Source organism: Lactuca virosa, chromosome 3 (genome assembly GCF_052849685.1).
Source record: "Lactuca virosa cultivar CGN04683 chromosome 3, Lactuca_virosa_CGN04683_v6, whole genome shotgun sequence".
Classification (NCBI taxonomy): Eukaryota; Viridiplantae; Streptophyta; class Magnoliopsida; order Asterales; family Asteraceae; genus Lactuca; species Lactuca virosa.
This window is the reverse complement of record NC_136428.1, coordinates 286,633,025-286,652,503: the sequence shown is the minus strand read 5'-3', so window position 1 is coordinate 286,652,503 and position 19,479 is coordinate 286,633,025. Positions and strand designations below refer to the sequence as shown.

The 19,479-nt window shown below is 38.0% G+C and overlaps 1 pseudogene; it reads right to left on the bottom strand.

Moving 5' to 3' along the window:
* Positions 1 to 5,763: 5,763 nt before the first annotated feature.
* Positions 5,764 to 6,631, bottom strand: LOC145162996 (putative metal-nicotianamine transporter YSL6 pseudogene; annotated as a pseudogene).
* Between the last annotated feature and the right edge of the window lie 12,848 nt (positions 6,632 to 19,479).

Genomic DNA, 19,479 nt, shown 5'->3' with positions numbered 1-19,479 from the left:
GATAATCCAAGCTCACATCGGCAATACAAAAATACACAGGGTATACATCGATAACGGTAGCGCAACAAAAATTATGTACGGACACTATTTCCAGCAACTACCGCACACCTGGAAAGAAGGACTCAAACCAGCACCAGAAAGGTTGACAGGATTCGCATAGCAAAACATCTGGCCAATCTGTATACTCCATTTACCACTCACTATATGGGATGAACGGAATAAAAGGAAGTAGGCAACAGTTTTGGAATTCATGATCGTTAGGGCACCGTCGGAACATAACATCATACTCGGGCGATGAGCTATATTACAATACGGAGCAATTGTATCCACGATCTACAACCTAATGAAACTCTATACAGATGAAGGAATCGTCACCATAGTTGCAGAAGCACCATGAAGAACAGAATGCAAACAAGTCTTCAAGCCAAAAGAAATCACGAGGGGAAGAAGCATCTAATAAAAGTTGAACCCAAAGTAAAAGAAGTGATCCATGAGAAATTCCCATAGTGAACAATCTGCATTGGGAAAACCCTGGAAGAAACAAGAATAATAAAGTTCGTGGCATTGTTGAAAAAAATACAAACACATCTTTGCATGAGAACCAACAAACATGGTAGGAGTCGATACATATATAATCGAACACGACCACTACATCTCACCTGGCAGCACCATAATAAAACAAAAAAGGTGAGGGCAAGCAGGGGAACACAACAAAGCCATCAACAATGAAGTAACAAAACATGTTTAAGTCGAGATTCTCCGAGAAGCAATCTTCCCCTCATTGATAGACAACCCCGTCGTATTGAAAAAACACGACGACTTCTGGCGGATATGCATTGACTACACGGACCTGAACAAAGTGTGCCCAAAGGACTGTTATTCGTTGCCCAAAATAGACCAAAAAGTAGAATCCATGGAAGGCTTCAAGTGGAAGTGCTTCTTGGACGCATACAAAGGGTACCGAAGGTTTGTATCGATTGGATACACTCAGGTATGAATAAAAAAGAACAAACAAACAAAACAAAAGTAAACAGAAATAGAAGAACAATGATGATCAAAAAGATACTTTCATTAAGAAAAGGTTATCACAAAGAGAATAGTCGCACAAAGCGAGGCACCAAGCTCTATTAGGGTTTAACCCTATTGGTACAATATATACGATTATAGAAACGGAGATCCCACTATTTTAAGGATGTATTGTAAGGTCACACCTTATGATCTGATGAGTCAAACACACGACACGCTGATAGATCAGCGTCAACGACTACAACATCGGCATTGCCAACATATCAAGCTTATCCGAGTTAGCTTACAGTTTAGTTATCCGATTATAATACTTTGTATATTAAGAAGATATCTTTGTATATTAGGTAATGATATAGATAAGAATAGAATAGATTACAAATCTGGTATCTTTGTGATAAGATCGGTTCTTAGTAGTATATTAGATGTAATCCCTTCAATCAAGGGATTTACATGTATAGATTAGTATATATACAACATTAGGGCAAACCCTAATGTTGTGATCGTGGCTTTGTGTCAATCGTCGTCTTCTTGGTGAAGACAAAACTCTTTCTTGATGAAAGAACAACTTAGAGAACTTTTGTGTCTTTTACTTTCTATTTATTATTTTTTGTGACATCCCCATTTTTCACGGCCAGAAAAGACCGATTTTGTTTATGCTTTATAAAAATCAGAGTACCTCTTTTAATAAAAATGTTGCGGAATTTGTTCCCAGAAAAACATGATAAATACGTTATCAAAGCATTTCCGAAGAAATGTATTTTTATCCATTTTAAAACATTTGGGATGTCATCGTCAATACAGAAACATAAGCATAAACAGAACTTACATTCATTTATACTAGTGATCTACATCTCTTTTAAATCCCTCAGTGTAAAGTAGCTTCATATCGACACCTATGATACAAATAAGCTTGAGTGGGTCAGGTTGGGAAACCTGGTGAGTACATAGGGTTTTCAACCCACAATAATTTAATTATTATGTTTAAACATCAAGCAATCAACCCAATTACCCATCCCCATTATCTTCCTTACTCTTAAGGATCTACCCTAAGAATCATCTATCCTGCATTCGTTCATTTCAAAGCCCATTGCTTCCAGGGTTTATATGATAGGCACTAAGTCCATAGCTGCCAATGCTTGTTCGTAAAGCACTAATTCCACAGTTGCTAAAGTTCATTCATCGGGTACTAAATCCATAGCTACCGGTGTTCAGCTAATAGGTACTAAATCCATAGCTACCAACGTTTATTTAACAGGTACTAAGTCCATAGCTACCAATGTTTATTCTATATGCACTAAGTCCATAGCTGCCGATGTTATTTGTTAGGCACTAAGTCTATAGCTGCCAATGTTCACTCATATCATCTTTCATCTCTCATCATTCATCTACCCATGGTTTACCCAACATATTCGTAGATATAAAATACATATACATTTTAAATTATTTAAAACATGTATAAAATCGTTCATCCAGCATAGAAAGCAAGTATTCAAATAATATGCACACATACCACGTAATTTATATAAAATACTTCATATCTATGTGTAAGATGAAAGTAACTATGCACTCACTTGTTAAGGTGGTGATTCCGAACTCAGACAGCGCTTCGCTTCTATTAATTTATTTTCTTTCGACGAAACCTAGTATCATTACCACTAGAGTTTAGTCTAATATTCACCGAGACTAATTAATAGTCTAGCTATTATTACTATTATATAAGCGTTAAACAATACTCTTCACCCACTATGTACAGACAGGAGCCAGACATAAAACACCGGAGGGCATGACCATTTTGGCATATAGCACTTCTGAAATACAACAACCCTATGCGGCCCTTTAAACCAGATTCTCCGTACCGCGAGTGGTTAAAAAGATATTATAACGACACTTATATAACTCATAATAATAGCCTAAATATTTGTTATAAGTTCCTAATAACAATACTATATTTAAATAAAAGCTATATTTAAAATAGGGTAGGCGTATCTTACATACGAGGAGGTTTGGCTAGAAGTCGGGCTCTATAGGGGCAGAACTTCCGAGCCGAAAGCTCTTCGTCTCGGAGCGGTCGAGCGCTCCGAGGCTTTCTTCTAGCGCTAGGGGAGTTTTGGGAGGTTTAGAGAGAGAGTATAGAGAGATGGGTGGAGGTGTGAAGAAATGAGGGTAGAAGGGGTTGTATTTATAGGGTGAAATATGGCTGAAATTAGTACCACATGTCACCATCTAGTGGCAAGCCTTGAGGAGAAAGCAATGGCCAAGATTGTGCCACGTCACCCCTTTTGCAGCAGCACTCTGCCGACTTTTAAACCCCGTAACTTTCGCATACGAGCTCTGTTTTCGACGTTCTTTATATCCACGTGTAGGTAAAAATAAGATCTACAACTTTCATTTTGACTCGGTAGGCTAATTCTTGACCGATCTTAAATTTAATAGTAGGAGGAGATTATACTGTTAAATGACCGCTGAAAATTCGTAACTCTTTCATACAGACTCCGTTTTCGTCTTTCTTTTTATCGTTGACTTCCTATTAATGAGATCTTCAAATCGCATTTCGGTCACGTAGGCCAAAAACCGCTCGATCTAAAATTCGAGTTTCGGGTCGTGCACTACTATGCCAAATCTTTGAAAATTCATAACTTCCTCATATGAAGTCAGATTTGGGCGTTCTTTTTATGCACGATCTCAGTTTAACGTATAATATAACTTTTGTTTAGATCACTAAGGCCAAAAAGTCCTCTATCGTAAATTCACTATTTACGTCTCTCGGTGTCGTGCCGGTTTTGCCGTAAAACTTCGACGGGCCATAACTTCTTCGTTATAAATCGGATTTCGGCGTTCTTTATATGTACGGAACCCTTTTAACATATACTACCACTTGGTTAAGATTAATCCTTATAAATAATATTCCACCAATAACTCATTTTTAATGCTTATTGTCTCTAAATTGGCTAGCCCGAATGTGCGGGCGTTACAATTATCTCCCCCTTAGGATGATTACGTCCCAGAATCATCAACGTAACAGGGCTGTATAATGACTCCATACGTTATCTCTTCATCCTAGGTAATAATCGTAGCTTCTATGTTTCTTCGAATGCATATCTAACTCCTGGTCTTCTTGACTGCAAGCGGTGCTTGATCTTGCACCCGTTCTCTATGTCTTGTTACACTTTCAATCATGACCTTCATGTCACACTTTCAATGAACTCTCATCGTATGTTGCAACGCTCAGACTCAGGTCTCTTAGAGTCAAATTCCGGAATGGAATATACTTTCCTTCATGTTCTAATGTGATATAATCACATTTTAACATGTAGCATTTCTAGCTACCAACTTCTTTAACTAGCGTGATACTTCTATTGACCGCTTCGATTATCTTTCACTTCAATCTTCTGGCTTAAGTCAGATGATACATCGAACTTGGTTCTCTGAACCACGTAACATACTCATCTTAGTCAGACTCAATTTGATATGACCACTAGGGTCGAAACAACAATCATCTTCTTAATCATTACCGAAACGATGGTAATGACATACTTGAATAAAACGGAATCAACTACTAGCTTCTTGGTAACCTTGTGACTTTCCCCGATCCAAGTGTGAGTCATGTGCTTCCGATAGTATAGGCCTCTACTACCATTCACACCTACTCATACTCGTCCCAAGTATTGTCTCGCAGCTTTCCAAGTTACTATCACAAAAACAATTTTAACACATACAAATATGTCCAAACAATCATATAATTTTTCCTAGACTCTACTAGGACTTCTTCCATGCGTATCTTTGATCGTCAATTCTGCTTCAACTCGGTAGGTGATGGAAATGTCAGACGATGGGATAACTTCATGGATTATACAAAAAATCTTTCTTTCTACTAATCAAAAGTTTACTTCTCCCGTACTAGACATATTATTTCTTAGACGCGTTCTAAAGGCAAGATATCACTCTTAAAATATCTTTCGATAGGTATCATTCAATATCGTAAGCCTTCTCATTTCCTCCATTTGCTCAGTCTGCTATGAGTCCTTATCATGACATTCTATATACCAAAGCAGGCGTTCGGTGTATCGAGACGAGAATATAGATAGAGGAAGATTTACACGCGTATTCCTCCTTATTACTCCAAAAAGTTACATGTCAGTTCTAATATCGTAATTAAATGTTTAGAAACCTGAGCACATAAGATTTCCAGATCTAGTCGGCAACAAACCATAGATCCGATCAAACGATAGCATAAAGCATCACAAATCATTTAGCACATAAAAGCATGTTAGGCATTTTCCCTAAATAAGCTAGTGCTTGTGTCTATTTAGGTGTACTACCTAAAATATATTAGACACACTCCTCACAATCATCGCTTAGCATTCTAAGTTTAAGTCTAGAAATAAATCCTTATTCCTAGTTCGCTTAAACTAATGCTCTGATACCAACTGTGACATCCCCATTTTTCACGACCAGAAAAGACCGATTTTGTTTATGCTTTATAAAAATCAGAGTACCTCTTTTAACAAAAATGTTGCGTAAATTGTTCCCAGAAAAACATGATAAATACGTTATCAAAGCATTTCCAAATAAATGTATTTTTATCCATTTTAAAACATTTCGGATGTCATCGTCAATACAGAAACATAAGCATAAACAGAACTTACATTCATTTACACTAGTGATCTACATCTCTTTTAAACAATCAAATACCGAATGAAAACCGAAACCGAAATTATATTTACAAATCTAAAATTAAACGATTCCCCTCAAGAGCTCACCGAAGGTCCAAAGTACATACAAATCGGCAGATCAATCCTCAAAATCGAGAGAATCGCGGACGGAATCGTCCAAATCCCGTCCCCACAAATCAAACCGGAAGCAACCGCACCCGCATAATCCTCCACATCCTTCTTATTCAATCTTTCCCACACAAACAAAATCACCGTCCCAACAAACATATCAATCGCAAAATACGCATCGATATAAAACGGCACCGCCATCGCCATCGGAATCGGAACAAACTGCGCCACCTTCGCCGGACTCCAATCCCTAACAAAATTCAAAACCAACACCGCCACAAAAAACCCACAACACAACGCCAAACAATGTTTCGGAAGCTTCGAAAACCCTTCCACCCCAAGAATCGCCATTTCTCGATATATAACCGCGTATGGCGCTTTATACGGACTATCGGGTGTTACGATCTCAAACGCGCTCCAAAACATCCAAAAAGTCAACGGCGCGATCACACATCCCATTGCAGTGCCAACCAACTGACTCATGAACATCGATTTGGCGGATGATAAAGTTAGGTAACCGGTTTTGAAGTCTTGCATTAGGTCGACGGCGGTGGCGACGATCGACATCATGACGCCGCACGCCGCTAATCCGGTGATGATGTCGCCGTCGGATTCGACGATTGACGCGATGATGAAGAGGCCGATTTTGCCGTACGTGGACGCGAGGCTCCAGTCTGTGAGACCGGTTCCGTATGAGTTGCAGAAGGCGAGGGCGGGGGCGATGATGTATGAGGCAAGGACGAGGTACCATTTTAGAGGTGGGAAGATTAAAGGCATTGTGGCCATGGATATTGCGACTTGGGCTACGTAGCCTGAGGCTGCCAACCATGATGGGATACTGTGTTTTAGGAACACGACGTCTCTTTTTTGTTCCTCTAGTTGTGATTTGGTTTTTTCGGAGTCTAGAAAGAAAATTTTAGGGTATTTAAAACGTATTTAGCTTATTGATAAGGTTATGGAGCTTTTTCCACAGGTTTCCAAATATATACACTTGAATGATAAAAAGAAAAGGTTGATAGCACATTGGAAATTAAAGTTGAATCTTACCTAGGATCTGTTTTGTTGTAGGGAGATCTTGTGGTTTGGTGGTGTTGTTCCAGATTGCCTTAACGAAAATGGCAACTATCTTTACTAGATTGTAAAGACCATCTCCAAGAATCAAGGAAATAGCTATAAATACCTACAAAGGCAACAATGTTGATACATAGATAATCGAACACATCTTTGCATGAGAACCAACAAACATGGTAGGATTCGATACATAGATAATCGAACACGACCACTACATCTCACCTAGAAGCACCATAATAAAAAAAAGGTGAGGGCAAGTAGGGGAACATAACAAAGCCATCAACAACGAAGTAACAAAACATGTTTAAGTCGAGATTCTCCGAGAATCAATCTTCCCCTCATGGATAGACAACCCCGTCGTATTGAAAAAACACGACGGTTTCTGGCGGATATGCATTGACTACACGGACCTGAACAAAGTGTGCCTAAAGGACTGTTCTCTGTTGCCCAGAATAGACCAAAAAGTAGAATCCATGGAAGGCATCAAGTGGAAGTGCTTCTTGGACGCATACAAAGGGTACTGAAGGTTTGTATCGATTGCATACACTCAAGTATGAATAAAAAAGAACAAACAAACAAAACAAAAGTAAACAGAAATAGAAGAACAAGGATGATAAAAAAGATACTTTCACTAAGAAAAGGTTATCACAAAGAGAATAGTCGCACAAAGCGAGACACCAAGCTCTATTAGGGTTTAACCCTATTGGTACAATATATACGATTATAGAAACGGGGATCCCACTATTTTAAGGATGTATTGTAAGGTCACACCTTATGATCTGATGAGTCTAACACACGACACACTGATAGATTAGCGTTAGCGACTACAACATCGACATCGCCAACATATCAAGCTTATCAGCGTTAGCTTACAGTTTAGTTATCTGATTGTAATACTTTGTATATTAAGAAGATATCTTTGTATATTAGGTAATGATATAGATAAGCATAGAATATATCACAAATCTGGTATCTTTGTGATAAGATCGGTTCTTAGTATATACTATATATTAGATGTAATCCCTTGAATCAAGGGATTTACTGTTGGATTTATTGTCTAAGCCCATAACTATAATTGGTATGTACTTGACCCGAGAGTAGCATGGTCCATTTGTGTTGCATGGCACCAGAACAATTTGTAAGGATGGACTTTTGAGAAGAGGACATTTATGATTTATTAATATATTATAAGTTGTAATATATTAATATGAAATCGCATTATTTAATTAGTATTGATCAAGAATTAATTTGGAATTAATTTTGTGATCAAAAGAGACTAATTAAATATATGGGGATTGATTGTGTAAATCATTCATTTTTATAAAGTGGGCTTATGATCCATAGTTCTTTATGTTTGGCTAAACCCATGTGGTGACCCATGGATACTCCATGGAGGTTAAAACCCATGGAGCCTAAGGAATGTGGAAAGTCATGCACATTAGGGTTTACATGGTGCCTAGTTGTGTCACACTATATAAGAAACCTCATGGCTACCAAAATCGGCACTTAAGTGAGATACAAGAGGGATAGCCGATTTTGTGTGTGCAAGACAATCTCTTCTCAAGTTCTCCATTGTTGGTGGTGTTGTGTGAAGCATTTGAGGCATCAAACTTGGGGTGCTAGGCTCTTGAAGGCTTAAGGTTTCAAAGCTACAACAAAGGTAAGTCATCTAACTAGATTTTTGTAGTGTATATACTCCATAGTATGCTAGTTAGGATGATGCCTTGGTAAATTGAAAGTTTGCATGTATAATAGAGAAAACATAGATCCAATGCATCTAGGGGGTTGCATGTACACCATAGGAGTGTTAGAATGCTCAAAACCCTTTAGTGGTATCAGAGCATAGGCTTGTTTTCCATTATACTTGATGCTACTTGTTTTCAATGCTTGAAAAAATCGATTTTCTGCTTTGTGGACAGTGAAGTCGCCGAGTCCACTGACAGACTCGCCGAGTCCACCCTAAAAAACTGACCAACTCGCCGAGTCAGTTCATGCACTCGACGAGTTGGTGCTCCAAAATGTAGAATTTCGAGTCTTAAAGCCAAAATTTGACTAGAATCATTACCCTAAACTGTTTTTGAACAAATAAACCTGTTTTTTGACGTGGTAATGATTGTACTTATCCAATTTCAAAGATAATTGTCAAAGTTTCATGTTTTGTATTAGTTTATATGATTAGGCTAATTTCATGAAATTTGTTTGATATGAATTATCTTGTTCATATAAGTTTAATTGAATTATGTATGAATTATTTGATTATTGTGTTAATTAAAATTATTGGTTAAATGCTTTTAATTGACTCCATTACTTGTCCTCAAGTTATGGAAAATGAAAGGTTTTTCTTTTAAGAGATCATTAAACTCATATGTTATGGAAATGAAAAGTTTTGACATGTTTCAAAACTTGCCCTCGAGTTTTGGAATTTGTAAAGTTACACTTTTGCATACTTTAATTCCAAACCTTAGAATTTTAAAAGTTTAAAATTCAACCCTTATACTTTATAGTATTATATGTTAATAATATATATATATATATATATATATATATATATATATATATGTAAGATCAAGTCAGTCTTACCGTTAGTAGGCCTCATTCACGAAGCCGGTCTATAAGGGGGGTATAAGGTTACTGCCTATAAAATGGCAGTTTAATGGGTGTCCACTCTCACCCACCGCTTCCTTGACTGGTGGAGGTTCGTTAGTCGAACGGGTAGGATATGACTATAATTCTCATTAAGTATAATGATAGTAATAAAGTAACTAAACCTTTTATAAATTCCAAATCTTAGTTACTTTAGAAAAATGTGAAATTGATGCTAATCCTTGAAAATTGCACTTTGCACCTTGCCAAGTCGTTGATGGAGCATGTGTGGTTAACCGGCACATTAACTACGACTGGTAAGGATGGAAAAGGGTGGTTCGATGTTTATCATAAGATCAATGGAGCGTGTGTGGTTGACCGTCACATTGATTGGGTGATAAAGTCGAGAGTACCAAGCACATTTTGCATGGTTATTCACACCTTGTTTGTGATCCTCGGTATCCCAGTCATAAACCTGAAGGGCATAATCGAGATTTAAACATGTCATTGAATTGTTCAATGAATCTCAAAGGATCTAGGAATTTCAATCCAATTAAAACTTAACAACAATTTCGTTTTTCATGGTGGAAATTGGTAAATCGTCATTTACCTACCTTCAAATATTTTGCAAGTTGGATTACGGCATCCCTTTTCCAATTTGTAAAATATTGTGTTGGGTCCTAGCCTTAATATTTCATTTTGGGTGTTATATTGAGGACTCTTTATCTAATCTAAACTTTGTTCTCTTCTTTTTCAGATATCTTCCAACACTGCTTCTGGCTCAAACCCTACTGGCTCTTTCTCTCTCATGAACCTTTGTGGGAGAGTCATCTTTGATGGTTCCAACTTCAATGATTGGATTAGGAACATCAGGATGGTCACTCGCTATGAGAACAAGGAATATGTCCTAGACAAGGAGCTTAAGGAAATCGATGAATCTTATGCTACTCCTGAGGATATCACTGACTTTAGGACTCATGAGAAGGATGCCACCAAGGTGTCTTGTATCATGTTGGCCACCATGACAGCTGAACTCCAAAAGTCTTATGAGGACTTCTACCCTTTTGAGATGCAGTAGGACCTGATGGAAAGATACCATCAGAGTGCTCGTCAAGAGAGGTATGAAATCATCTCTTCCATGATAACAACCAGGATGAAGGATGGTGAACCCATCACGGGCCACTTGCAGAAAATGCAAAGGTTTGTGGACCGATTGCTAAAGTTGAATGTGAACTTCCCTGAGGAGCTGGCTATAGATATCATTCTACACTCTTTACCTCCATGTTATGATCAGTTCCGCATGACCTGTCATATGAACAAGGAGGAGGTCACACTTAGCAAACTTCAAGGGCTTTTGAGGACTGTCGAAAGTGGTCTCAAAGGTAAATCGGTTGTTACTACTCCTACCACCGCCCCTGTTCTGGCAATTGGGCAAGGAAAAAGGAAGAAGAGGAAGGCTCCCTCAAAGAGCCTCAAGGGAAAGTCTCTTGATGGATCCTCTTCAAGTGGGACCAAAGTTGGTTTTGCTGCTCCCTCTTCCATTCCTAAGGAAGCAGAGTGTTTCTATTGTCACGATAAAGGGCACTGGAAGTGAAGCTGCCCCAAATACTTGCAAGATGTCAAAGATGGGAAGATTAAGGCCACCCATGCAGGTATTTATACTATTCTATATAATAACTCATCACATTCTTGTTCTTGGGTCCTTGATACAGGTTGTGGAATTCACATTTGTTCTGATTTGTAGGGACTAAAAAGAAGTAAGGATATGGAGCACGGGAAGATAAACTTGATCATGGGGAACAAGAAGGTTTCACCTGTCACCAAGATTGGAGTTTACTCTTTATTACTTAGTAGTGGGTTAGAAATAGATTTGAATAATTGTTGCTACTCGTCTGAAATGGCGAGAAATGTTATTTCCTTTCATGGTTTGTACAAACAAGGGTTTAGTTTTTCATTTGATAATGAATGTGGTGCTATTAATGCTTATTATAATGATGTCTTTTATTTTAAAGCATTACCTTGTAATGGTGTATATGAAACTGTGATGGTTATTGACAACTTAGGAAATAATGTTTTGCACATTGATTCTTCCAATGAATTGGATAAATCATGTTTGTGGCATTGTCGTCTTGGACATGTCAGCAAGAAGCGCATAGGCCAACTCCAAAAGGCTAGAGTTTTGGAGTCATTCGACTTAAGGTCGGATGACACTTGTGAATCTTTCTTGCTTGGAAAGATGACTAAATCACCCTTCACTAGTACTTGTGAAAGGGGTGAAGGTTTGTTGGATCTCATACACACCGATGTGTGTGGGTCCTTCAGAACCGCCACAAGGGATGCTAACCGCTTCTATGTGACTTTTACTGATGATTACAATAGATATGGGTATGTCTACTTAATCAAGCATAAGTCAAAAACCTTTGAGAAATTCAAAGAGTTTAAGCAAGAATTGGAGAATCAGCTGGGCAGGAAGATAAAGATGCTCCGATCCGATCAGGGTGGTGAGTATCTTAGTATCGAGTTCCTAGACTATCTTAAGGAATGTGGGATTGTCTCATAATTGACGCCAACTAGGACACCACAGCTCAATGGTGTGGCTGAGAGGCGCAATCAAACCTTGTTAGACATGGTTCGTTCCATGATGAGTCGAGCTTCGTTACCTATCTCATTTTGGGGGTATGCCTTTGAGACTGCCGCCCATATCCTTAATCTAGTCCCAACTAAGAAGGTTGCCAAAACACCTCACGAGATGTGGACTGGGAAGGTTCCCACATTAGACCACATCAAGGTTTGGGGTTGCGAGGCTTTCGTGAGGCGTGAGACTCACGATAAGCTCGAACCTCGAAGTGAGCGGTGTATTTTCATCAACTACCCATAAAAATCCTTTGGTTATCTCTTCTACAGACCGAGTGACAATGTTGTCTTCGTTGCGAGGATAGGAGTCTTTCGCGAGAGAGAGCTCATAGGCCAAGGAGACGGTGGGAGGCAAATTTACCTTGAAGAACTTCAAGAGTCAAGCGGTGAAGGAACCTCAAACACTAGCGATCAACTTGAGGAGGAAACTCTTGTCGATCCAATTTACGAGTCTATACCTCTGAGGCGTTCCAGTAGAGTTAGAAATACACCTGAGTTTTATGGTTTCCATATTACTACTGAAGGTGATACATTTATCAGTGATAGCACACTGGTAAATTTGGATGAACCTAACAACTACAAGGAAGCCATGGCAGGCCCCGAGTCTGCTAAATGGAAAGAGGCTATGGACAGCGAGATTCAGTCCATGTATGACAATCAAGTTTGGAACTTGGTTGACAATGTACCAGGTCGTAAGACAGTCGGGTGCAAATGGATCTTCAAGAAGAAGACCGACATGGATGGTAAGGTACACACTTATAAGGCGCGATTGGTTGCGGAGGGCTTTACTCAATCTCCGGGAGTTGACTATGATGAGACCTTCTCTCCAGTAGCGAAGATTAAGTCTATTAGGGTTATGCTAGCCAGAGCTGCATTTCATGACTATGAAATATGGCAAATGGATGTGTAGTGGTGTTGATTATGATGGCATGTGCGGAATTAGAAAAGATCTAGTAAATCATCATACAAATTCAAGAACACAAGGAGTAAGTAAATCTTTGTAAGCTCATATTAGATCTAGAAAGGATATACAAATTGGTTTGTACACAATTTCTCTCTCTAGTCTAACACTCCAAATGGTTCCTTTCATAATGGGAGTCACTCACTTCCTATTTATAGGAAAGACTCAACCCATTTACACATACAAGAGGGTAAGCCTAAAACACTACATCCAAGAGTGACTTTGCACCCTAACATTCTCCCCCTCAAAGTTAGGATTGGATGTCAGACTTCAATCTTCAACGAGCTAGCGCGATCAAGACCAAACTCCCCCTCGAAGTAACACCGGTCTTCAAATCCGCAAACGAATATCCGAGAAACCCGCTTCGAATACCCATCATTCTCCCCCTTTTTATAAACAAAAAATGATTATAAAACCCATTAAGGGTGAGAAGCGCTCGGGGAATGAACAATACAATACTCCCCCTTGACATGTACCAAAAATGAATCACCAAAAATCTTGCACGGAAAAACAATCACGAAAAAACCAAAATTTTTTTTCCAATTTATGAAAATTTTTGACTTTTTGGGTGAAAGTTGCAAGATTTTTCAAAAACCGGGTAAAAATCGTCACTTTCTGAATTCTGTAGGGACCCGTTGCGCCCAAAACAGCCAAATATGCAAAACTCTCCCCCTTTTCCAAAGCTGGGTAGAAAGCGTCAATTTGCACAAACTGCAGGGGCCTGAAATGTATTTTCTTCAATTTTCAGCAAAAACAGTCCTTTTTCGAAAATGGGTATGAACCGCCAAACATTCGAAGCCTCAGGGACTATTTTCGAAAATTCTGCCATTGTGCACCAAACATACGAAGAGTTGACCCAAACATTCGAAAATTCAGAAAATTTTCGAATTTGGGTAAAAAGTGTCAAACATTCGAAACTTCAATTAATTGTGGAGGTTGCCAAATATTCGAAAGTTCAGGGGCTGAATTCGAAAAATCTGCTTTTTGATCAAAACATACGAAATTTTGATCGATCATACGAAGCCTTTTTCCAATTGTCAACCATTCGAAATTTGAGGGACTACATTCGAAAATTTTTCTTCTCCATTCCAAACATACAAAAATTTTGCATCCAAACATATGAAATTTTGTTCTTCTTTCTCCCCTTCGTATGAAAATCATCTTCCCCAAAATTTTTCTCTCCTCTTCATACGAAAATTTTCCCAAACACACGAATTCGAAGCCTCTTAATGAACAGTAACCTCTTAATCATCCAACCTCTGAATCGACCCATAGTATCTTCAAAATCCAAACACAGAGACCCTTCGTACATTCACCCCAAATTCTTTCCAAATCAAAATTATCAACAGCAAACAACCTTCACTTGTTCATTAACGAATCGTGAATCCAGTAACAAACGATTCCAAAATCCTTTGTATTTCAGTGATCAACCCAAATCATCAATCACCCTTCGCTTTTTAGTCCAAACCCACAATCATTGAAATATTCATTCCCAAATCACAGATCTTCGAAGCTACATCATCAACAACGACTCATTAATCCTTCGAACATTGAATCCAAAGTCGACATCAAGCTATTAACCTTGTCAATTCGTCAATCGATCCCAAATCATGATTCTCAACCTTCGTTCTTACAGTTCTTCCCAAACCAAAATCTTCACTCATTTTCAAAACAATTGAATACAATGAGGATTACAGATACCCAAACCATCGAACAACCATTGAACACCCAATCGATCCTCAGTACTTGACTCCAAATCAATCCTTCGAATCTGTTCATCATCTTGATCATTCGACGTTGACCTAAAAAAAAAATTCATCTTTGACCATTCAATCGATCTGCTACTATCGAATGATTCCTTTTCAAATCAAAGTTCTCACTCTCAATCAAATTCATCTTTACAATTCACCATCAGTACAAAATTCGAACTGCTCCAAAATCAGATGCGAAAGCATCAATATTTCGAAATTGATTCCCAAACAATCCATTCAAAATCGACTCTCAGCAGACTATCATACATACTCGATTTCATTCCCATTACTATTATCAGATGCGAAAGATCATAATCAAAATCACTATGATTGAAATTGATTTCGAATTATACCAGTCGATTTGAACACTCGACTATAATCCAAATATATTCGAGTTCAATAACCAGTAACACACCCGATTTTCAATTCTAATTTCAAACAACATGAATCGAATTTCAACTGAGTCAAAATCACATGGTCAAAAGTCGATTTTGACTTTTACTGGACTTTTTATTTCACTTCATCAATTCGATTAGATCTAAACTGTCTATGAGATTGATCATAGAACGATTTCAACATTAAGAAATTGTAGGATACTCGACTACAAGTTAATCGACAAAGTGATATAGAAAATATTAAGATGAGATCAGGTATCAAGATTAGATCGGATAATCAAGAAACTATGAATTAGAACATATTATTGAAACTAATTTGGGTCGCTGATGAACAGTATTGAAAATTTTATGGGCTAAATTTTCATATTTATGAACAGTAACGAGTTTTTTTTTTTTTTTTTTCAGATTTGGACTTAAATTTGGATTTATGAACAGTAACAAACATTGATTAAAACATTTGTTTGGGCTTTTGAATTCAATGTGATGAACAATAAAATTTATTTTCTTTTTGGTTTGAATTTGATCTAAACAAAAATTAATTGGATCAACAAAGGGGTTCGAAACGGATTAGATCCAATGAGGCAAATCGATCAAAAATTGAAAAACGCAAAATACGAATCGAAATCATGGACGTTTTGGAATCCATTTGAGAATTTGAGATACCTTTTTGATGAATCGAGATCCATTAGCAACAAACGAATCAAATTTAAAAGATCTTGGTTCTTTAGTTGGAACGAGAAAATCTCCAATTTGAACATTGTACCACCCATTATGCGTGATGTACAACTCGTTCTTCGTGTTCTTCAACGATCCAAGAACATCTTCAAAAGAACCACCAACACTTTTGGATTTTGACTTCAAATTCAATGCAACACTTGGAGATTGTTGCTTTGGAACCCAAATTTGCTTCACGGATTTCAGCTTCTCAATATTTGACAATTTTTGTGAGTAAACCCGCTTGTTTTTCCGATTAATTTTCTTCTTCTTTTTCTTTCTCATCTTTGTGCATCGTGAAGACTTGATTTCATGAACAAACCCACTTTCCACAACTTCAACTTTATGAGTTTGAATCAAATCTTTTGGAGTTTGATACTTGTGAATTTCTTGGATCACCGGCTTCCGATAAGGAATCATTCCTTCAAACGAATCACAAGAACACAAAATATCATCGGTTTGAACTCCAATCGAGCAAAAAACTTTTTCATCTTGAGAATCAACTTGAATCTTCTTATCATGAACTTCAAGAACATCAAGAACATCACATTGAACTCCATTGTTAACAACTTCAACAACCTTAAGAGCACGAAGATCATTTGGGTTTTCAATTAGAGAAATGTATTTCGTATTGAACAAATCTCTTTCTTCTCCTTCCTTTTGATTTCTACTACGAACTAATATGGACAATGCAATTTTATTCAACCATACAATCTTACAAAGTGGTTGAAAAAGCAAGCTTCCATTATCATCTTTCAAATCTCCATAAGAAACCAAATTACCCCATGAAATCAATTTGCTTAACACCAACCCATAAAATTGATCTTCATTGACTTTGTATTTGATATCTTCAACGATCACAATCCAATAATCATATGGCAAATCCACCATGATCACAAAACCTTGAAATTTTCTAGAGAGAGAAAGTGATTGTAAATGGGTTTTCTAGAGAGAGAAAGTAAAAATCACTTGAATTCTAGTGAAGAAAATCGAATTATGAATAGAATCAAAGATGAATTCGATTTCTAGAATCCAAAAACTCTCTAAAACATGAAGATCAAAGATCAAAAAATGAATCACCAAATCAAGATTTCCACCATGGATCAATTCTTGATGAAATCAAGAACACCCGCTCTGATACCAATTGTAGTGGTGTTGATTATGATGGCATGTGCGGAATTAGAAAAGATCTAGTAAATCATCATATAAATTCAAGAACACAAGGAGTAAGTAAATCTTTGTAAGCTCATATTAGATCTAGAAAGGATATACAAATTGGTTTGTACACAATTTCTCTCTCTAGTCTAACACTCCAAATGGTTTCTTACATAATGGGAGTCACTCACTTCCTATTTATAGGAAAGACTCAACCCATTTACACATACAAGAGGGTAAGCCTAAAACACTACATCCAAGAGTGACTTTGCACCCTAACAGGATGTCAAAACCGCTTTCCTTAATGGAAAGTTGGTTGAGGATGTTAACATGAGTCAGCCAGAGGGTTTTGTTGATGCAAAGTACCCTAATAGAGTGTGTAAGCTTGAGAAATCCATTTATGGATTGAAACAAGCATCTCGCAGATGGAATCTTTGTTTCGATGAAAAAGTCAAAGAGTTTGGATTTTCGAGAAGCGAGGATGAGTCCTGTGTATATGTCAAAGCTAGTGGGAGCATAGTTAGGTTTTTGGTATTGTATGTGGATGGCATTCTACTTATAGGAAATGACATCCCAACCTTGCAGGAGGTTAAGTCCTGGCTTGGGAAGTGTTTCGCTATGAAGGACCTCGGAGAAGCTGCCTATATTATGGGGATAAGGATACTGAGAGACAGGAGTAAGAGACTAATAGGACTTAGTCAGAGTACCTACTTGGATAAGGTGTTGAAAAGAGTTAGCATGCAGGATTCCAAGAAAGGTGATTTACCGATGCAGTGCAATGCCAAACTGAGTAAAGCTCAGAGTCCGAGAATAGAGGCTGAGATAGCTGAGATGTGTTGAATACCATATGCTTCCGCTGTTGGCTCGATCATGTATGATATGACTTGTACTCGCCCCGATGTGGCCTTTGCTTTGAGCATAGTCATCAGATATCAAGGGAATCCTGGCAAGGCTCACTGGACTGCGATAAAGAACATTCTCAAGTACATGCGGAGGACTAAGGACTGGGTCCTTACCCTCGGTGGGAGTGATGACTTGAGAGTGGTGGGGTATAGTGACGCTAGCTTTCAGACCAACAGAGATAATTTCCGCTCTCATTCGGGCTGGGTCTTTACCCTGAATGGCAGAGCAATAACTTGGAAAAGTGCCAAGCAGGAGACAATAGCTGATTCAAATTGCGAATTAGAGTACATAGCAGTAAGCGAGGCGGCGAAGGAGGCAATATGGCTGAAGAACTTCATTGGAGACCTTGGAGTTGTACCAGCTATAAAGGAGCCTATTGAGATTTTCTGTGACAGCGAGAGTGCAGTTGCCTTAGCCAAGGAACCAAGGGATCATGGCAGATCCAGGCACATCAACAGAAAATACCACTTCATAAGACATCGAATAGAAGAAGGACTCATCGTGGCAAAGAGGGTATCGTTTGATGAGAATGCAACAGATCCCCTCACGAAGGGACTGAGTAGGGTTAAGCATCTACAGCATGCGAGGCGCATCGGGTTGAAGGACGATATTAGTTTTAATGATTAGATAGCTTTCAAAACTTGTAATCGTTGAAATGTAATTGACATTTGATGCTTAAATAAAAGGTGCTTTTTATTTACTAGTATGGTATTGTCTTGTGTCAACCATTTACTATTGTTTCATTTTGCATGTTTTGACTTCCCGAATAATTATATTATTCAAACTATCCACAGTCGATCATACGTTAGAAGTAGGTGTTGAATCAACACTGTCATGAATTTGGCTTGTAGATTTGTCTGAATTGTGTTATACATAGCAAAGTTTGTTGCAACATTCATGAGTGCTCATAAGGTCTGAGTATTGGATTAAACCCGCGCTCACTTGTATCACTTCATGGAATTTATCTCGAGTGATCGTGAGACAATAATATCATATAAGTCTTCAAACCAAGAGATATGAGTTGTTGACTATGAGTTGGTTGTGCATTGATAGTACGAAACCACTTCAGTAACTTGATGCTATAAAACGTGCAGTTGTGTACAATTTGATGAGTAGTTAGTATAAGCATATGAGTCGAAGTTTATCTGTTCCTTTTAGTCCTTGGAGGATTAAAAGCGATATCTTTGGCCCCTCGATGATTTTGTTTTGACTTATGGGTCGGGATCGGTCAGAACTAAATTGATGTGTTCGATTAAGTTCTATGTCAAACAAATCGGAAATCGGGAAACAAACTGCTGGACAATAAGTATGACGTTGTTCCATGTATTTGTCTGGCTGATATCTTAAGAACAGATGATTATATGATCACTTATCTAAAATGGAGCGTCTCAGTTCGACAGAGGCTTTTAAGAGCCACGATTGCTAGTCGACGTTTTAAGTCGTACTTGCAGTTATAGTTATTAGACGTATCCAAGTGGGAGACTGTTGGATTTAGTGTCTAAGCC